This window comes from Notamacropus eugenii, chromosome 1 (genome assembly GCF_028372415.1).
Source record: "Notamacropus eugenii isolate mMacEug1 chromosome 1, mMacEug1.pri_v2, whole genome shotgun sequence".
Classification (NCBI taxonomy): Eukaryota; Metazoa; Chordata; class Mammalia; order Diprotodontia; family Macropodidae; genus Notamacropus; species Notamacropus eugenii.
In genome coordinates, this window is record NC_092872.1 from 665,735,055 (window position 1) to 665,754,415 (window position 19,361).

The 19,361-nt window shown below is 39.6% G+C and overlaps 1 pseudogene; it reads left to right on the forward strand.

Moving 5' to 3' along the window:
- LOC140519500 (small ribosomal subunit protein uS10-like) overlaps nucleotides 1-17,593 on the forward strand; it is a 44,660-nt pseudogene extending 27,067 nt beyond the window's left edge.
- Nucleotides 17,594-19,361: the final 1,768 nt, after the last annotated feature.

Genomic DNA, 19,361 nt, shown 5'->3' on the forward strand with positions numbered 1-19,361 from the left:
ACTAGGTGCTAGGCACTGTTTTAAGTGCTAAAGAAGTAAAGGAAGGCAAAAACATAGTCCCTGCCCTCAAGGAGGCCACATTCTAATGGAGTTAGCCAAAATCACTCGGATGGCGGAAAACCCAGGTCCCTTGGTTGTGTGTGTGCGTGTGTGTGTAATTCCTGACAAATATCTGATGAGAACTATTATCATGATAATTTTTATTTTATTTGTAAATTCATTTTAACATCATTGTAATAATAACTGACAATTTATGTTGCACTTTAAGGTTTGCAAAGTACTTTGCCCTTAGGAAAGAGAGGTATCCCAGCACAGCATTAAGAATATGTGGTTGGCAGTCAGAACAACTTCATCCAGCTCTCTCTCAAACTGTGTAACCTTGGGAAACTCACTTTATTTCTTTGGGCTACCATTTTCTTACGTGTAAAATGTGGGGCAGGAATAGATGACCTCTAAGATCCCTTCCAGGTCTAATCACATGAACTGGGGATAGAGTCACTATGACTTCCCACTTCACTAGCGAACATGTATGTATACATATATGTATATTTATGCACACACATACATGTATGTATGTATACCCACACACGTGTACATACATGTTTTATTTCTGCATCTCCAAATGTGTTTTTTAGATTCTTCTTTTTTGAGGATTTGGGTGGATCAGCTTTCTGAGGCACTCTGCTGGAGTTACTTTCCGACACTCTACCCCTCTCCCAAACGACCACTCTAGAGTTATCAGAGGATGAACCCCTTATGATTTTCTGTGTTCACTTTCAGTGAGCCTGAGTAGCAGGTCCCTGTGGTGGATGACAGTCTTTTCATTTAGTTTCTTTGTGCCTTCGCCTTCCTCATCTGTAAAATGGGGATAATAACAGAGGTTTACAGTTGCTCAGATGAAATATGCCAGGTCAATAACCTATGATGTAGGATTTATGGCTCCAGAGCACTCCCTTCTAGTTCTAGGTAGGAAGGGACCTCTTAGCCACTGAAGTAGTTCCCCAAAGCTTAAAGAATCTTCCCACAACGAATCAGAAGGTTACTTTGGTCAAAGCAGCTTGGTTTCCTTTACCATCATAATCTTAAAGTGCAAATGTGAAGTTTAGGTTTCTGTTCTCCCTAGTGAGTATTATCTAAAAAAAAAAAGACTGAGTCACTTTGAGGGCTTTTTCAGTTTTTCTCAAAACTTTCTGCCCAACCCCCTCCCAGTGACAGACCCTCAGTCTCCCCACAGCCTTAGAACAGTGCAGAAAAAAGAAAACCCACAGAGGGCAGCTTCTCCTCTGCCGCCAAAGCCAAGGCCCAGATGTAATTCCAGTTGTTTTTCCAGGAAACACAACAGTAAAAACTCCAGTGTCAGAGTGGGTGCATGCCTGGATGCACACACATACACACACCCTCTCATTGTCTATTCAGGCCCTTAAAGAGGGCATTTCACCAAAAGGAATGGGAAATCATTGGCCCAATTAGCATCCTGTGATGTTAGATCTAAAAATGACTGCAGAGAAGGCCCGGTAAACAAGATTGCGTAAGCGCTGCTGGGCTGTGCAGCAGCTCCGGAGCGCCATCTTGAGGGCAGCCTGGGGAATTGTTTGTGAATCTCCCAACAGACTTACCTGTGGGGGCGGGCGGTTTCTGGGAGCTGGACTGGCAAGGAGGGAATTCAAAGCAGCTCCGACTGGAGGAAAGAGAGTGCGAAAAAATATCAGGACAGACAAATACACACGTAAAGGAGAATTAGACAAGCGTGGTATATTTCTGCTGTGGAAGCTTGGAGCCAAGCAAAGAAAAAAAGTGGCTGAAATTGTGTTCTGCCTAGTGCCAATTTAGCTAATATTGTTGGTTTACAAATCCAGTCCAGCTCCCAGGTCCTCTTACCTCCAGGACAGGGGGCTGGCCCTGCATGTGGGCCAAGCCTTTGAACCGTGAGGCCACTCAGCCAAAGGTCTCTCTGCGGTTTATCACCCTCTTTGAGGGGTGAGTCATTGGCAGGAATAATTCCAAACCAGAGACAGCTCTAAGGGTGATTTCTCTCCACTTTGGGATACCTCTGGAAGTGCAGAATTACTTTTGTTTGAGGCTAATGTAAAATGAGGTTCAGTGGACGTGGTAAGGGAAGGGCCTATCCCCCAAAGGCTTTCAGGGTGGCAGGAGAGAGACAGGGACTCAGTCTGTAACTATCACTTTTATTTTCCCTGGGATAATAAGAATTGAACTATAAGTGTAACCTTGACTTCACAACATGTAAGAGTTTTTACAATGGGCAGGTCTCCAAAGCTAGAATCCCAGCTCTTTTGTGATCAGCCAAGCACCTCCTTTCTCCCCAGAAGCATCATAATCGACAGAAGAGGGCAAGGGTTGTTGACAGGGAGGTAGACGTGTTTGGGGGAATTAATGACCTGGAAATCCTGCCAACAGGGACAAGGGGCAGGGAGGGTTTGTGCTCAGTGGCTTCTGGCTACTTCCTCCTCCCTTTATGACTGCAGGCCACAGGGAAAGAAGCATGCCAGCAGCCCTCAGCCTGGTCCTGTTTTTAGTTCACCAGCTTTCCAAATGGCTGTGAGGCATCAAGAGAAGGTTCTAACCAGAAACTGGCCTGGTATCGATCATGTCTAGACCCTCAATTAAGGGGAAGATTGAATTCAATTTCTTGGAGGCCTTAATTCTTCTACTTGGCGGCATAATTATTGGATCCTAGATTCAGAACTCAGGGACTTGAGAGATGTCCTAGCCCAACCCCTCATTTGATTTAATTTAATCTTTGAATGTTTTATTATGCCGTTTTAGACATCACTGTCATTTCCCAACATCTGTCCCCATAGAACTCTTATTAAAAAGTATAGTTAAGGAAAATAGACCAAGATATTGACCATGTATTAAAGCATATGTCTCATTCTAAACCAATGGTCCACCCTCTCTCTATCAAGAGGTTATAGGAATGTTTCATCTTTAGTCCTGGAGTAAAATTGATCAATATGTTTATGGATGTTTTTAGCCTTTTTCGTATCACTAGCTCTTGGCATGGTGCCGATCGCACGGTAAGTATTTAATAAATGCTCATTGGCTAATATACTTCAATATAGTTTCCCTGTATATTATTTTGGTCCCTGTATATTGTTCTATTAATTCTGCTTACTTTTCTCTGTATCTTTATAAAATTATTCTTCAGTCTATTAGCAGGGATTGCTTTTCTTTTTGCCTTTTTGTGTATTCTCACTATGCTTAGCACGGTGCTAGGCACATAATATGTATTTATTGACTTCTTCCCATTTTTCTTTGAATTTCTCCTCTCTATCATTTCTTATGGACCACAATATTTTTTTATATTCATATACCACAATTCATTCAGCCATTCCTGAAATGATCAATACTCAGTTTGTTTACAAGTTTTTATTACCACAAATGTGTCACTATGAGTATTTTGGCATATTTTGGACTTTTTTCCTCTGTCTTTGTCCTCTTTAAGTGTTCACTGGGGCAAAGGATATGACCAAGTTAGTGACATTTCTAGCATATTGTACTTCCAAATTGTTTTCAAAGATGATTAGAAGACAATAATGTATTAATATACCTATGTTCTCATAGATCCTCCAACATATGTATTTCCAACATTTATCATCTTTGTCAATTTGCAGGGAATGATGTGAAACTTCAGATTTGTTTTAATAAACATATTGTTGGTTTGGAAAATTTGTTCATATAATTAATGATTGCTAATCTGAAAACTGTTCATATCATTTCACCACTTATCTAATAGAGAATAGTTCATTTTCTTACATGGTTGTATCAGTTCCCTATATGTGCCTACATAGAGAATTGATTCCAACCTATTAAAGAAAGAATATATCAAAATAAAAGCATATTAGATCTTTATCAGTGATACTCAATGCAACTATTTTCCCCAATCAACAGTTTCCCTTCTTGTTCTAGTTTCATTGATTTTGTTTATTCAAAACTTTTTTAGTTTCATATAATCAAAATGGATCAAGCAAACTTGGCATAATGGATATAAGGACGGTCTTTTAGTCAGAGAGATCTGGGTCCACGTCTAGTTCCTTACACATAGCTCCCCCAGTAACTCTAAGAGTATGTTTAAAATAAGTTACTGAACAATTAAGTGAAAAGAATTTCCATACCAGAAAGTTCCCATAGCAATAAAATCGTGCTGCTGTTCCGTTGTTTCAGTCTTGCTGGATTCTTGGTGACCCCATTTAGGGTTTTCTTGGCAAAGATACTAGAGTGATTTATCACTTCCTTCTCCAGCTCATTTTACAGATGAGGAACTGAGGTGAACAGAGTTAAGTGACTTGCCCAGGGTCAGACAACTAGTAAGTATCTGAGGCCAGGTTTGAACTCGTGAAGATCGGTCTTCCAGGATCCCAAGCCCAGTGCTGTATTCACTGTACCACCTGCCTGTCTGAATAAAATCATAGATCCAGACAAAAATGATTAAAAATTGTCTATTTTTGTTTTTGAAGATTTCTTTGTTTCAAATCATTTTTTTTTTTACAGGTAAGAAAACTGAGCGCATCTGAGGGCAATGCTAAATACCTGTTTAGTTGATCCCACAAAAGGCTTTTGGGGGCAGCTAGGTGGCACAATGGGTAGAGTGCTGGGCCTGAAGGCTCATCTTCCTCAATTTAAATCTGGCCTCAGACACTTACTAACTGTGTGACCCTGAGCAAGTCACTTAACCCTATTTGCCTCAGTTTGCTCATCTGTAAAATGATCTAGAAAAGGAAGTGGCAACCCTCTCCAATATCTTTGCCAAGAAAATTCCAAATGGGGTCACAAAGAGTCAGAAATGACTGAACAACCACAGGCATTTTCTTCCCAGGAAGATCATGATGAGTGTGATGGTTATTGCTTTAAGTATTTATTTGTTAATATATATTTTGAGTTCTTTTGTGTCTTAAACATTATTTTTTCTAAGAAGAAATAAAAAATAAAATTTTACCTTATATCCATATTGTACATTGACTACCTATTCTGGAAAGGATCCTATGTTTGGGGGAGATACTAGAAATGGGACATAAGTAAGTCTGTTTTGGGAGATTTTTCTGTAGCTGTTCTAGGATGGAGGCAATGAAAGATAGAGAGACAGACAGAGAGACAGAGACAGGGACAAAGAGAGACAGATACACAGAAGGAGAGAGAGAGAGAGAGAGAGAGAGAGAGAGAGAGAGAGAGAGAGAGAGAGAGAGAGAGAGAGAGAGAGAGAGGAGAGAGAAATAGGGAGGGAAGGAGAGCGTAATGTAGTATAATCCTTGGGTCAGTACTGCCCCTAGAATAAAGTCACTTAACCTTTCTGGGTTTCAGTCTCTTCATCTACAGACTAAAGGGACTGAACTAAAATTTCTCTAAGATTCATTGTAAAGGTTTCTTTTTTTGTGTGTTGTTATTTGATTTATTAATATTCCCATAGAAGATTTCTATCAACTGATGCAGAATGAAATGAAGCAAAATTAGAACAATTTATAATTATTATAAAAATATAAATGAAAAGAACACTAATAGGAATCTGAACCCTGAGGAATTTAAAAAACAAACCAAAAAACCCCAACAGTAACAGACTCAGAGAAAAGATACTGAAACCTATCTCTGCATCTCTTAGCAAAGAAACAGATAGCTACAAGGGCAAAATGTTCCATATGTGGTCGGATGTGATAACTGTGTTGGTTGTTTTTGCTTGACTGTTTTCCTTTGTTACAAGGAAGGCTTCAATTTAAAGGGAGTGGGCAGGGAGATATTTCTAAAAATTACTATAATATGAAACCAAAAAGCATCAACAGAACTTACTTTAAACAAACACATTCCCATAGAATTGGTAGTCCATATTCAAGTTATATGCAACATAAAATTATATTGAATTTTCCATTTACTGCTTATGTGACCTCAGACAAAGCATAAAGATGTATTTGAGTCACGTTTTCTTGATCTGTGACATTAAGGGATGGACTAGCTCATAGGTGCATCGTTTTTAAGTTTAAAAGGACGTGTAGCTTGATCAGATCATTAAAGTTCTTTTCAGCTCTAAAATTCCATGATTCTGTACTTTGATTTTTGTGTTCTGTTCAACAAATACGTATTCAGCAACTATGATATAAGGTACTTGGTGCTAAGGATACAAAGATAATTAAAACACAGATCAACTTTCAAGACGCTTTAAAACTGAACGGTGGGGGCCAGGGTAGGGCGAGAGGGAAGACATACATAAATAGTTATCATATAAGGTAGAGTGTGATGAGGACAAAGAAAATCTAACATTAGGAGTCATTGATGGGCCCACGGGACTGAGGCACTGTATCTACTTCTTTTCTACCTAGGAAGGATCCATCTATTCTGGAACCACACTTAATCCAGACTGAGTTTAGTCCTGGGAGAGCCTGACTTCTAGCGAAAGGAATTAGGTTCTCTTTTCTCACACTCTCTGATTTATTACACACTCACCAGGGACAATTGCTTAAGGATTAGGGCTTGCCTTTTGTTTAGAATCTCCTCAAGGAGAAGAGTAGGAACATATTCAATGTACCATATGAATGGGACAGGTATTTATTTCTGATACACAAAAGAAATAGTAAACACAAACCATAAATGCCTATTAATAGAAAGACTTAAAACAGAACTTAGTCATTTTACTTACACTTATTCTTCTCCCAGGAGATTGATACTTAAACTTCATTAGAATATAAAGCTTTGGGACTGCTAAATGGGTATTGATACATTTTACCTCAGCTCTGAACTCTCCCTTCATAGTGCATATCTCCTGACCAACTTGGGCTGCTTCTCTTGTCATTGTCCATCTTCTCCAATAAAGAAACTTCTCTTGCAAGTGGTCAGGTTCATCCAATTGTCCTAGGGTCTCTGAAATGTCGGATTTTACAAGACTGATTCTAAACCTGGACATGTGCATATCAAGGTTAAGATGATGACTTCAAAGAAGCATGGGAAGATTTACTTGAACTGATGAACTGTGAAGGAAGTAGAAATGGGAAAAGAATACATACTGTGAAAACAATGTTAATGAAAAGAACAAAAAAAATGAAACCAAAAACTATGTAACTATAATAACCAAGCTTAACCCTGGAAGAGTTAAGAAATTGCATGTTCTTCCTTTCTTTGTAGATTTGAGACGTGGAGTATTGCATATATTGTCAAAATCAAATGATGTATTAATTTCTTTTTTTTAATTCTAATCTTTTTTTAGTCCTAATCTTCTCAACCTATTTGCTTCATTTAATACTTAATCACCATTTCTTCTTGAATCTTCTCTCCTCTTGAATTTTCTCCCTTCTTTGGACTTTCATTACACTATTTTTTCCTGGTTCTCTGCTTACATGTCTGATCATTCTTATCACAACCCTAATAGTCAGTTTTCCCCCAAAGTTCTGTCCTAGGCCCCTAACATATATATATGTATATGTATATATATGTGCATACATTTATACACATATATTTACATGTATGTGTGCATACATATGCATATGCATACACACACACACATACACACACACCTTTTCTCTCTTGGTGACCTCTTTAGCTACCATGAGTATAGTTATTATCTCTATGCCAACAACTCATAGATCTATATAACCAGCTCCAGTCTGTCCCTTGGGCTTTAGGACCACGACAACATTTCTTATTAGAAATTGTATGTCCAAGAGGCTTCGCAAATTCAACATGTCAAACACCCTACCCAGCCATCAACATCTCAACAGAATTTGCCTTACCTGCATGCAGGCACACTTTCAGGCCATTGGCCACCTACACTTACACTGTAGGGAGCTCCATAGAGGTGGTGATGGTGGGCTGGGGGAAGGTTATCTTATTTCCCCTGAGGTATCCTCCATGTGGTCATTCTTCCCCATCTACCCATTTCCTAGCCACATGCAGCTGCCTGATGTACTGGGACAACTTCATTCAAGGCTGAATTCCTCTAGAAAATAATAACCTACCTAAACTTACTGCTCCGTGATTCATACTTCTACTCCATCATACCCACCCCATCCCAGTGATTCTGAAACCCCAGCTACCATTGTTAAAGCTTCATTCTCCATCCCCCATTGACCATTCCCTTGTTCCTATCTCTTGCAATCCAACCAATCTCACTCTAAAACTCCCTTTCACTGTGCTCTCTAGAATGCCAGCTCATATAAGTAGTAAATTAACTTTTATCTTAAATCTTTTCCTCTCTTGTTTTCTCTGCCTTCTTGAACTCACTGAAATCTGACTCCCTCTTGATGAGACAGCTTTCTTGGCAACCCTTTCCAATTCTGGTTGCACTTTCACTCAAACCCTCAACTCATTGGTTTTGGTGTGTGTGTGGGTAACTCCCCATTGCCACTTCCAGTCTTTCCTCTGCCTTTCAGTAACCTCTTTTCCTTTGAGGTTTATTCAATTTATATTTATAACCCAATCGAGATTCTGGTGGCTACTGTCTAGTAACCTCCAGGACACTCTTTTTCCTTCCTTATCAAGTGTAATGCTTGACTCACAGTCCTTCCTCCTTAACTCTTGCCTTCATATTTGGGGACTTCATCTAATTAATTCTCCTTCAAGCACTCTTAACTTTTACTTCCTCATTTCAAATGAGCTACTTGTCTACCCCACCAGAGCTGTATATAAAGATAGTCATACCCTCAATCTTGCTAATGCACAATTGCTCCACATTCACAAACTTTGAAATTACTTTATCCGATAATAATCTGTTGTCATCCCTCCTTTTCCTCTTCCTTGCAACTAATACCAAACCCTGCCCAAAAGTGAACTCATATCTTTCTGCAAAAAACTCTCTACTCTTCTCTACTTCTCTTTTATTAGAGGGCATCACAATCCTCCCATTGACCCAGGCTAGTAACTGAAGGGTTATCTTGATTCTTCCTTCTCTATTAATCACCATATCCAATCAGTTGCCATTTGTACCTTTACAATAACTCTCAAATATACCCCCTTCCTCTGACATTGTCCCTTCCCTAATATGGGAGTATCACCTTTCACCTAGATCGTTGTAATACAGTGGTATCAAACTCACATAGAAACAGGATCCACTAAATTGTACCTAAGGATTCCTGCCTCATGTTGACTTAGAAAACCACATTATCTAGGTTCTAAATCCACTTTTATTTATTTTGTTAAACATTTCCCAATTACATTTTAATATGCTTCAGGTTGCACTTGGGAGTGTTGGAGGTACAGGAGAACCATGCATTTGATAGCTCTACTCTAATGGTTTGCTAGCTGGGTCTCCCTGCTTTTCCAGTCTATCCTCTATACTTTGACCAAACTGATCTTCCTTAAGCACAGATTTATAATCATGTCACTTCTCTACTCAATAAATTTCACTGGCTCTCGCTTTTCACAACCTTGCTGCAACCTATGTTTTTGGTTTCAGTGTGTTATTATCTCTCTGGTACTCTGTGATCCAACCAAACTGGCCTTCTCTCTGTCCTTCATGCCCAAAATTCCAACTCTCCTCTCTCTTTGTACTAGTTGTTCCCTATGCCTGGAATGCATTGCCTCCTTCCTGCTACCTCACAAATTCCATTCTTCCTTCAAGGCACAGCTCAAGCACTTCCTGCTTCATGAAACCTTTCCCAATCCCTGCCAACTGCTTGTGCCCTATTTCCCATACTACCTCATAGTTAACAACTTTGATTTATTCTCTTCATATTTATGCTGCATATGCTTAAGCATGCATTTTTTCCCCTTTAAGAGAAATCTAAAATCCTTGGACTAGGGCTTATTTCATCCACTGTATTTGCATACTCAGTGGCTAGTACAGTGCCTGAAATATAGTAGGCACTTAATAAATACTCGATTCTTTGATGGCAGGTTTCAAGGACTAATAACAGTTAAATGCCTGACTTTAGGAGTATTTGCATTTTCACAGTAATCAAAGAAGTTATCTAGAGGGAACAAACTAGGTTTTGACTTTAAGAGAGAGACGGGAAAGACTTGGAGGGAGCTTGCTTCTCAAGAGCCCTTGGAATCACATCAAGGAAGTGTCCCCTATGCTACCTAGGTATATCTAACTCTGCTAGACTTGGTTGGCTTCTCAGAGTTTTTTCTGAAGAGACTGATTATTCTGCAGGGCCTCAGGGACCCTCCCAGGCTTACACTGGCTGTCATTTCAGCTTCAGTTCCCCAATCCCCAATCCCCAGCATCTTTGTCCTGTTAGCCCCTTTCAACATGTTTAAGGAGCAAAAATATGCAAAACAGTGGGGATATAAGCCTCGGGAGCACTAGATAACAAAGCACTAATTGCCCCTAGAATGAACAGAGATGCAGCAGATAATTAATTCCAGGGAATGACTTCATGTCAGCTAAATATAGTAGAACAGTTGGTGCCTGGTGGCTTGTGTGCCATCAAGCACAGTCCAGGAGGATTCATGATGTAATTATCCATTCCTCTTGAGCTAGAACAGGAGAGCAAAGCAGAGGAGGTGGGGGAGGATTTTTCTGTGCCACCCAATAGTATAACAGCAGCACATACACAGAGTGTTAAGAAAAAGTTCCCAGCCAATAAAAGAATAATATTAACAATGTGTTCATCTCCTGGCTCGTTTAGAAAAAGAGCAATCTTTCATTCTGAATAAAAGTATGCAACTGTATGATGATTTATTCCCCCTTAGCTTGAGTGTGTGCCTAAAGAGTTATTAAAGTTGAAAGTCAAGATAATCTAAGTAAGGAAATTTTGGTGGCTGATCAGGAATAGGGATGGTCCGGAAATATGTGGGGGTTGGGGATTGACTGGATCTGGAGTCAAAGGAGCTGCATTTGAGTCTCATCTCTGAGTGACATTGGGGCAAATTATTTGAGTTTTGTGGGTCTTGTTTTTTCTGTGAAATGAGCGGATTTGATGATGACCTCCAAGGTCAGTTTCTGTTCTCAGTTCCATGATTCTAATGAGAAGGAAAGAGCGAATAAGGACAGAGGTTTACAATCCTTACTTTGACAAGCCTTTCATTGTTGTTTAATAGGCCTTTGCTGGTTCCTCCCCGATATTAGTCTCTTCTCCCTGGAGATTTCTTTCCATCTACTCTGTACATATCAAGGAGGTATCTAGTTATTTATATGTTGCCTCTGCCAGGAGTGTGCTGGAGCCAGCTCGTACCAACTCCTGAGAGCAGATAGTTAGATTTGGGGGGGTAAGAAATCGGCAAATGCAACAGCTCAAGGCTCAAATGATTGCTTTGTTGATTAGACTAGACTTAAGACAATGATGGAGAAGATAATAATGTGGATTAAATTTAAAAATGTGTTGTGTGTATGTTCCCCTGCCCCACCCCCAGTCAGTTGTTATACATTTACCTGCACTACTCCCTATTAGAACGTGAGGTTCCTTGAGGACAGGGACTGTATTTGCCTTTCTGTGTATTCCCAGTGCTTAGCATAGTGCTTGGCATATAGAAAGCACTTAATAAATGCTTATTAGCTGCCTGACCTAGTGACTAGGATTTTTCACTTTCAAATGACAATGTATATCTTTTTTCTACTTCCCTCCTTCCACTTCTCTCTCTCCCTCATCCCACAAGAGTCCCATTTTCCTTCTCTCTCTCTCTTTCTGTCTCTCTTTGTGTCTCTGTCTCTGTCTGTCTGTCTCTCTCTGTTTCTGTCTCTTTCTCCTCTCTATCTCTGTGTCTCTCTCTCATAAACAAGTCCTGGTGTGCTATTTTCTTCCTTAGGAGAAAACCTAGTTGAAGAACAATGTCTTCTTGATTCAGAAACCTTTCTCTAAATGAAATGTCTCTCTCTCTCCTCTCTCAGACTTTGCCTTTTCCTCCTGTGCCTTTCTCCCACTCAGAGGAAGAATGCTAATGAAATCACCAAGGGAGGTAGAGTCACAACCATGAACAGGAGGCGCCTGCTTGGATCAATCGGAAGGAAGCCTGTGTGGCTCCTTCAACTAGATAAACATTTCTTGAACACCTACTGTGTACAAGGTTTCCATTGGAAGGTTAGGAGGATAATTTCAGGTTCTTAGATAGGACAGGCTGACATTGAAAACAACCCTGAATCCCAACAGACTCCTGAGGTTTTCACTTGAACCAGTGAGATGATTCACCAAGGGAGGAGCTACTGATCTATATATAAACCCAAGTAAGCAAACTGCACAGGAATTCAGAATCAGGTCCAGAGTGAGGTCATAGAGTAGCAGCAGCAATAGAGCACCCAGCTTCGAGGAAATAAAAAGATCTCAGTCTGCAAGTGGGCTTTTGCACCAGTCACAGTCACCACCTCTTAGGGTACACACAGCTGGGAAACCATGATGTTCTGCTGTGAGCCTGGTACGCTGAGCCCTAGATCTGTGTTCCCACAGCATTTCCCTCCTGCACCCTTATGATTTCTAGGACTGGTCGCATGAAACTGATCTGATATCCCTAGGGTATTCTCTGATGACATGTGAGAGAGGTGGGAGATGACCTTTATAATTCATTCATTCTTTGGCATTACTCCACCCTGAACTTGCCTTTATAGAAGAGATAGGTATGGCTTAATCTTTCTAGAATCATGGGGTTATAGAATAGATATAGATCTAAAAAAACACATGCAGATACACACACATGCATATACATTTAAATATACTTGTATGTGTATAGATATATGTGATATGTACACGAGTGTAATTATTGTACAAATATACTATATATAGATACGTGCTTATATAAGTGGTGCCTACTGGCTGTGCCATCCTGGACAAATCATGTAAACTTTCAGTGTTCCAGGCTGTTCTCTAAACCTCTAAGTTCTAGAAGTTGCAGAACAGGTGGTGATATGCACTGGAAAGGGTAGTTCTTCACAATGAGGAACATCCCTACAGGGATGAAATCCCAGGCTAAGTATACATGCATATATACATATACATATACATATACACACATATATGTATGTATACACACAACATACAAACACACAGAGATATGTGTGGCTGTGTGTTCGTGTTCATATATGTATATGTGTGCACACGTGTATATACATACCACATGCTATATATGTATGCCTTTGTGCTCATATATGTGCCTGTGGATATACATACACATATGCCAGCTATTGTCATTAATATCATTGTTTTTGTCTCCAAGGTGAGATCCCTTTCAGCTTTACATCCTAAAACTCCATGAAATATAAATATTCATATACATACATGTGATAAATGTACATAAACACACACATACAGATACAAATATACATATACTTAAGGCAGTTACGTGGTGCAATGATTATTAGAGTACTGGACCTCAAGTCAGGAAGACCCAAGTTCAAACTGAACCTCAGACATTTACTAGCTGAGTGACTCTGGTCATGTCACTTGACCTTTGTCTGTCTCAGTTTCCTCATCTGTAAAATGGGTATAATCTCCCGGGGTTATTATGAGGATAAATGTCATATTTTTAAAGTGCATTATAAACCTTAAAGTGCCATATAAATGCTAGCTCTCTCTCTGTACATATACATACACACACACACACACACACACACACACACATATATATACATATATACATATAAATACCTGGTTTCCTTCAAGACTCAGATCAATACTATCTTCTACGTGAAACCTTTCATGTAATTATTGGTGCACTCTCCCCCACAATTACTTAGCCTTTGTTTTTATGTGCGTTGTATATATACTTCTAAGTATACTTGTATACTGTAAACATACATGTATTTGTATCTGATGTTCGAGCTACTGTGTATGTCCCTCATAGACGCTCCCTCACAGTTCCCTATCACTCCCCTCTGCTTTGTTGTTGTTTCGTCAATGAGTCATATCAGACTCTTTGTGACCACATTTGGGGTTTTCTTGGCAAAGATACTGGAGTAGTTTGTCATTTCCTTCTCCGGTTCATTTTGAAAATGAGGAAACTGAGGCAAGCAAGATTAAGTGATTTGCCTAGCATCACACAGCTAATAATTCTCCAAGGTAGGATTTGAACTCAGGTCCTCCTGAGTTCCAGGGCTGGCGCTCTATCCACCATGCCACCTAGCTTTCCCTCCCTTCTGCTTGGGTCCCACTAAAATCATACTCTTAAAACTCTTTGCCTTTCAAACTCAGTTTTTCAAAATTAGCTTTATTGTTATATTTTATTTTTATAGTTCCTGCATTTCTCATTATGCCCTCTTCATCCCTCTCTCAGAGAATCATCAATTATGGGGAGAAAAAAATAGTTCAGCAAGATAAATCAACACACCAACAAAGTCTGCTATTATATATGCAATGTTCCATACCCATTTCCCCCACCTATGCAAAGAAGCAGTTTTGCATTTTTCATTTTGATATACTCACTGCCTTATATATACAGTTCCTCTTGCATAGCAGTTACTTCATAAATATTTGATTGAATTCGAATTATCAGGACAGGTACAGGTGACAGTGATTCATTCTGATTAGCATTTCTTTCATTTTGTGTATTTCTAGTCTTTTCACACTTAACCATAGGACTTTCCAATCTTTATTGAAAACTAGAAAGATTTTATGCATAGTTCACAATCTTGGAGTCATCTCCAAGTCTTCACTTTCCCTCATTCCATATATCCAATCAATTTCCAAATCTGCCTATTCAGTCTTCATGACATCTGTCATATATGTCCCCACCAGTCCATTCATATGCTCCTCACTCTTTTTTCGACCCTCATCATTATTTGCAAGGACTACTGCAGTAACTACCTTTCACCTTCAAGTCTTTCCCTTCTCTCCATGTAGCTGCTAAAGTGAGTTTTTTTCAAACACAGGCTCTCCTCTTCAGTAAACTCCAATGACTTCCCTAATACTCCTAGTTATCAAATGTGAACCCCTCTGTTTCACATTTAAAGCCCTTCCAACCTACCTTTTTAGCATTACTATGCATTAATTCTCTTCTGGTATTCTATGATCTAATCCAAGAGTGGGGAGCTCACAGATCTCCCCCACCACTCCCACATCAAACTAGCCTATTGCTATTCCATGCCCACAATAATCTATCTTCCTCTTCCATGCCTTTGCATGGAGCAAAATGGGGGTTTCTCTTCCTGATCAAATGCAGTTTCTGATTTGTCTAACTGGGTTGTCTAAACCTAGTTCACCGCCCTGTTCTTCCAGTTCCAACTTTATTCTCAAGTTTCTTGATTGACTGGCTTCTGGTTTTTCACTTAATAGTATTAAGGCAACCTGAAGCAGAAGGGAGCACCTTGTTTTTAAGTACACTTTCTCAATATTCCAGATATGCCCATCCAAAATATGAGTGAGAAGTATACCTAGTTCTAACTGTGAAGAATTAAAAGATAAGTCCTCTCTAACACCTCACGTTCTTGGGATCTTTTTATTTATTTAGCTTTCCCATTTACTGTTTCCTCCAAAGTAAAGCAAATACTTCTTCACCTCCATTTCTGATGATGCTTAAAAAAAAAACAGCCTTGTATTAACACCAGAAACAGTATTGCTCCATCATCAATTATTTCACTGTGAAACCTACTGCCAATTCTTCTCCCTCAGTGTTTCCTTTTGAATTCTAAAGGTTGCAGCTTTGTAAAGGTTATGTTTCTTTTGTCTTAGATGACTATATATTATGTAGGGGTTAAAGCCTATCTGCAGAAATCTCATTATATCATAGACGCTAAAGCTGAAAGCGACCTTAGCAATCATCTGTTCTTATTTAGTTAAGCCACAGATCCTCTAAATGGACATTTCAGTCCTGCCCTTGTGAGTAGAACCATTTAAAGCAATTATAACCCATCAGGACTACTAGCTCTAATTTAAGATGAAAAAGAAATAAGTAAGCAAACGCATCCCTGGGCAAGTGAAAGAAAACACTATTAAGGCTTGCCCCAGATGAGCCTTTTAATTGTCTCCAAGCCCAAAGATTCGATGATTCCATGACCTTATCAACAAATAAATTGGGTGTCCACTATATGCAAGAGCATCCCACTAGCTGAATGAAATAAAGACGAGTCCAACCTCCCGCAAAGGCAGTCAGAAATCCCTGTCAGGAGATCATTTAGCCAACAACAAGGCTAATTTCATTTTCCCTCACCAAGAGACTTACCGTGAAATGCAAATAAGAAAATCAGTTTCAAAATAAGAATGATTCCTTCGGACAAACAAGTGACCTTCAAAGTTCACAGAAGAGACCCCTTCACTCAACTTTGGTAATTCCTTAATAAATGCTTGTTCCTGGGAGTCTGAAACTGCTTCCTGAGTCATCAGTGAGTTGGTCTATCAACAAGCATTTATTAAAGGCTTCATATGTGCCCAGCCCCATGCTAAGTGCTGGGGGATACAAAGAAAGGCAAAAACAGTCTCTGTTCTCAAGGAACTTATATTCTAATGAGGGAGATACTGGTAAAAACTGAAGTTGTTATTGTTTATGCTTAGTTTCTAAAGAGGACCCAGGACATCTCAGGGTTAGATATTGATTCCTAGGTGAAACGGATTTAAGTGAGGCAGAGTTGCCCAAAGTCATTAGCCTCTCCCTTCCTGAGCAAAGTCAAAATGACTGAAGATGGCCCAGGATGCAGTGACTTTGGCATCTTAGATATCTGACCAGACCCCAAAATCCTCCACAGCACCTGCTCCAGCCACCTTCATGGCTATTGGAACAAATTGTTCTCACCCACTGATACTGCAGAGGGAAGTTTTTACATGCTTGGTGTGGACAAGCCTGTAACTCATCAATGGGTTCAAGGTCTGTTGATAACCATCAACTTGGTTTAGTTCATCTGCTGAAAGCGTTTACCAGGGTGTGGCCACTGCACATGGTACAGCTTCTTGGATCTACAGGTGAGAGTTAAGTGCCAAGTAAAATACCAAAGGTGGATGAATGGCCCTTCCACTAGAAGTATTAGTCCTTCTTGAACACCCCCTCCACAAAATATAGGATATATACATTAAACTACATTAGCATTAATTAATTTCAACTCAGTTTATAAGGACACTCCCCTTAGTGGAATCAGGTAAGGAAAGGAATAAGCTTTGTTTTTCTCATGTTGAATATAAGCTTGCTTGACTCAAGTTCTAGTGAGAGTCAAGGAAAAGATTAAGAAAGGGGACAGACTGAAGCAACATGAAGGGATAATTTTTCAGACCCTCTCTCCCATTCTCCCCTCCCCACTCCACCCCCCCAAAAAAAGCCTGTTGTCTCTCTTTGGTGAAAACAACACCATTGCAGTCATGTGGAGTCAGCAGTCCCTGCCTCTCCTCTTTCTGACTCACTGCTGTTTGCTCTGATGGAGGAATAAGTCGGTCAGGAAGTCACTCTACTGCCATTCAAAAGACACCCATAAGACACCTGTGGAGCCCAAAGTGGTCATTTACAGAACTGCGTCACCCTCACCAGCTGAAATGTGAAATCACTGGAGAAAGTGAGCGCTGACCTAATTAGAGGAGCCAAAGAAAAGAACTGGAAAGTGAAGAGACCTGTTTGAATGGTCACTAAGACACTTCAGATCACCACTAGAAAAACTCCTTGCTGTGAAGGTTCCAAGACTTGGGATCAATCTCAGATGAGAATTCACAAACACCTTATTGTTTTGCACAGTCCTGAAATTGTTTAATAGATCACTCCTATCAGCATTGAACCAGGTGTAGAAGTTGAAGTCACTATTGCATGTGCCTAGTCAATCATCTCTTAATAAACTGATTGCAACTATTAAAAAAAAAACAAAACCCGACGTCTGTGGCAACTGGGAAGAAGTGGGGGTTTTTTTCCATTTACCACAAACCTAAGTCAAGTCCAGTCAGGCACTTACTGAAATTTCACCTAATGGGCTCAGGCTGCTATGTTTATTAAGATTAATCAATGTAAATCAATTAACTTGCACTAACTGGGTGGGCTCATTAAGTAACTTGGCCTCATTTCTTTCATTTGTAAATGAAAGGGTTTAGATGCTGTCTATTTTTCCCTTCAGCTCTAAAATTCTATGATTCAGAATAATATGGAATGGTCTCTGAAGGTGTGCAATTTTAGAATTCATTTATTAAGTGAGGTGTGGCTGAAAATGTGCTAAATTTGGAATCAGAGAACCTAGATTTAAACCCTAGCTTTGCCATTGACTGGCTATGACTTCAGATGGGTCCTCAGAAACTTACTAGTTGTGCAACCCTGGGTAAAGCACTTAACCCTGTTTGCCTCAGTTTCCTCATCTGTGAAATGAGCTGGAGAAGGAAATGGCAAACCACTCCAGTATCTTTGCCAAGAAAACTCCAAATAGCGGCATAAAGAGGTGGACGTTACTGAATGACTGAACAACGATAATAGCAAGTTATGTGACACTAAGGAAGTCACTTCTCTGGGGCCTCAGTTCCTCATTTATTTTTTTAAAAAAACCATGAGGACTGAACTAGAAGATCTCTATCATCTCTTCCACTTTTAAATTTATGGTACTAAGTATTTCTATTGTAATATCCCTGTCCCAGGCAGGATGGGTAGTTCCCAGAAGAATAATCCTTGACTACAGGGAGACATATGACTCCTGATTGGCTGAGACACCTCTGATTCCAGAATGCTGCAGTTGGTATGACATATTTAAGAAAACATTTCTGACAAGAAAATCAGAGAGGCAGTTTGAGAGAGATAGAGCAATCTTTCTTTGGTTGAGCTGAGATTTTATCTTGCTCCCCATCAGAAGAGTTCATTTACTCTTGTGAATTCTATCTTCTGCACTAATCTGTGTGCTTTTCTCACACAGCTTGTCTGGATAAATAAATTTGATCTCTATTCATGATTTTCTTTTGTGCAAACAAGAGTGTGCTGGGGAGGAGCTAAGCTGACTGAGAACAACCTGTTTCCCTCCTGGACTACAGTGGGATTTCTTTGTGCTAGAGAAATCAGGAAAATTGGCTTTTATCCTCAACCTTCAAAATAGTATTGTTCCCCTAGACTGCAAATGTCTGATATATCATAGGAAAATAATTCTAAACCAATACTCTTTTTGAAGACAGAGGAATGAAGAAGTGATCTCCCAGTCATGACTATCCTCCTATTCTCCAAAGAAAGGGAAATTATACTTTCCCTTGGAGACATGGAGTGAGGTATTCCAGATCTTATATATCTGTGCAGTGCAGGTGGCTATGGGTCCTGAATTAAGCAATTATAATCTGTATATGTTGGAGCTATTGTAGGATGTAAACTCCTTGAGGGCAAGACCCATGTCATTTTTATCTTTTGATAGTAGAGTGTAAAACACTGCTGTGCCCAAGGAAAATTTTTAGTAAATGTTTATTGAATTGATTTTTATCAAAGATCCAGCCCTATGAAGGGTGCCATGTGGTGCTACAAAAAGAATAACACATAATTTCTGCCCTTATGCTGCTTACTCATTTCAACATTCACTAAATTAACATTTATTAAGTGACTTCTTTGTGACAGGTGCAGTGTTGGGAACT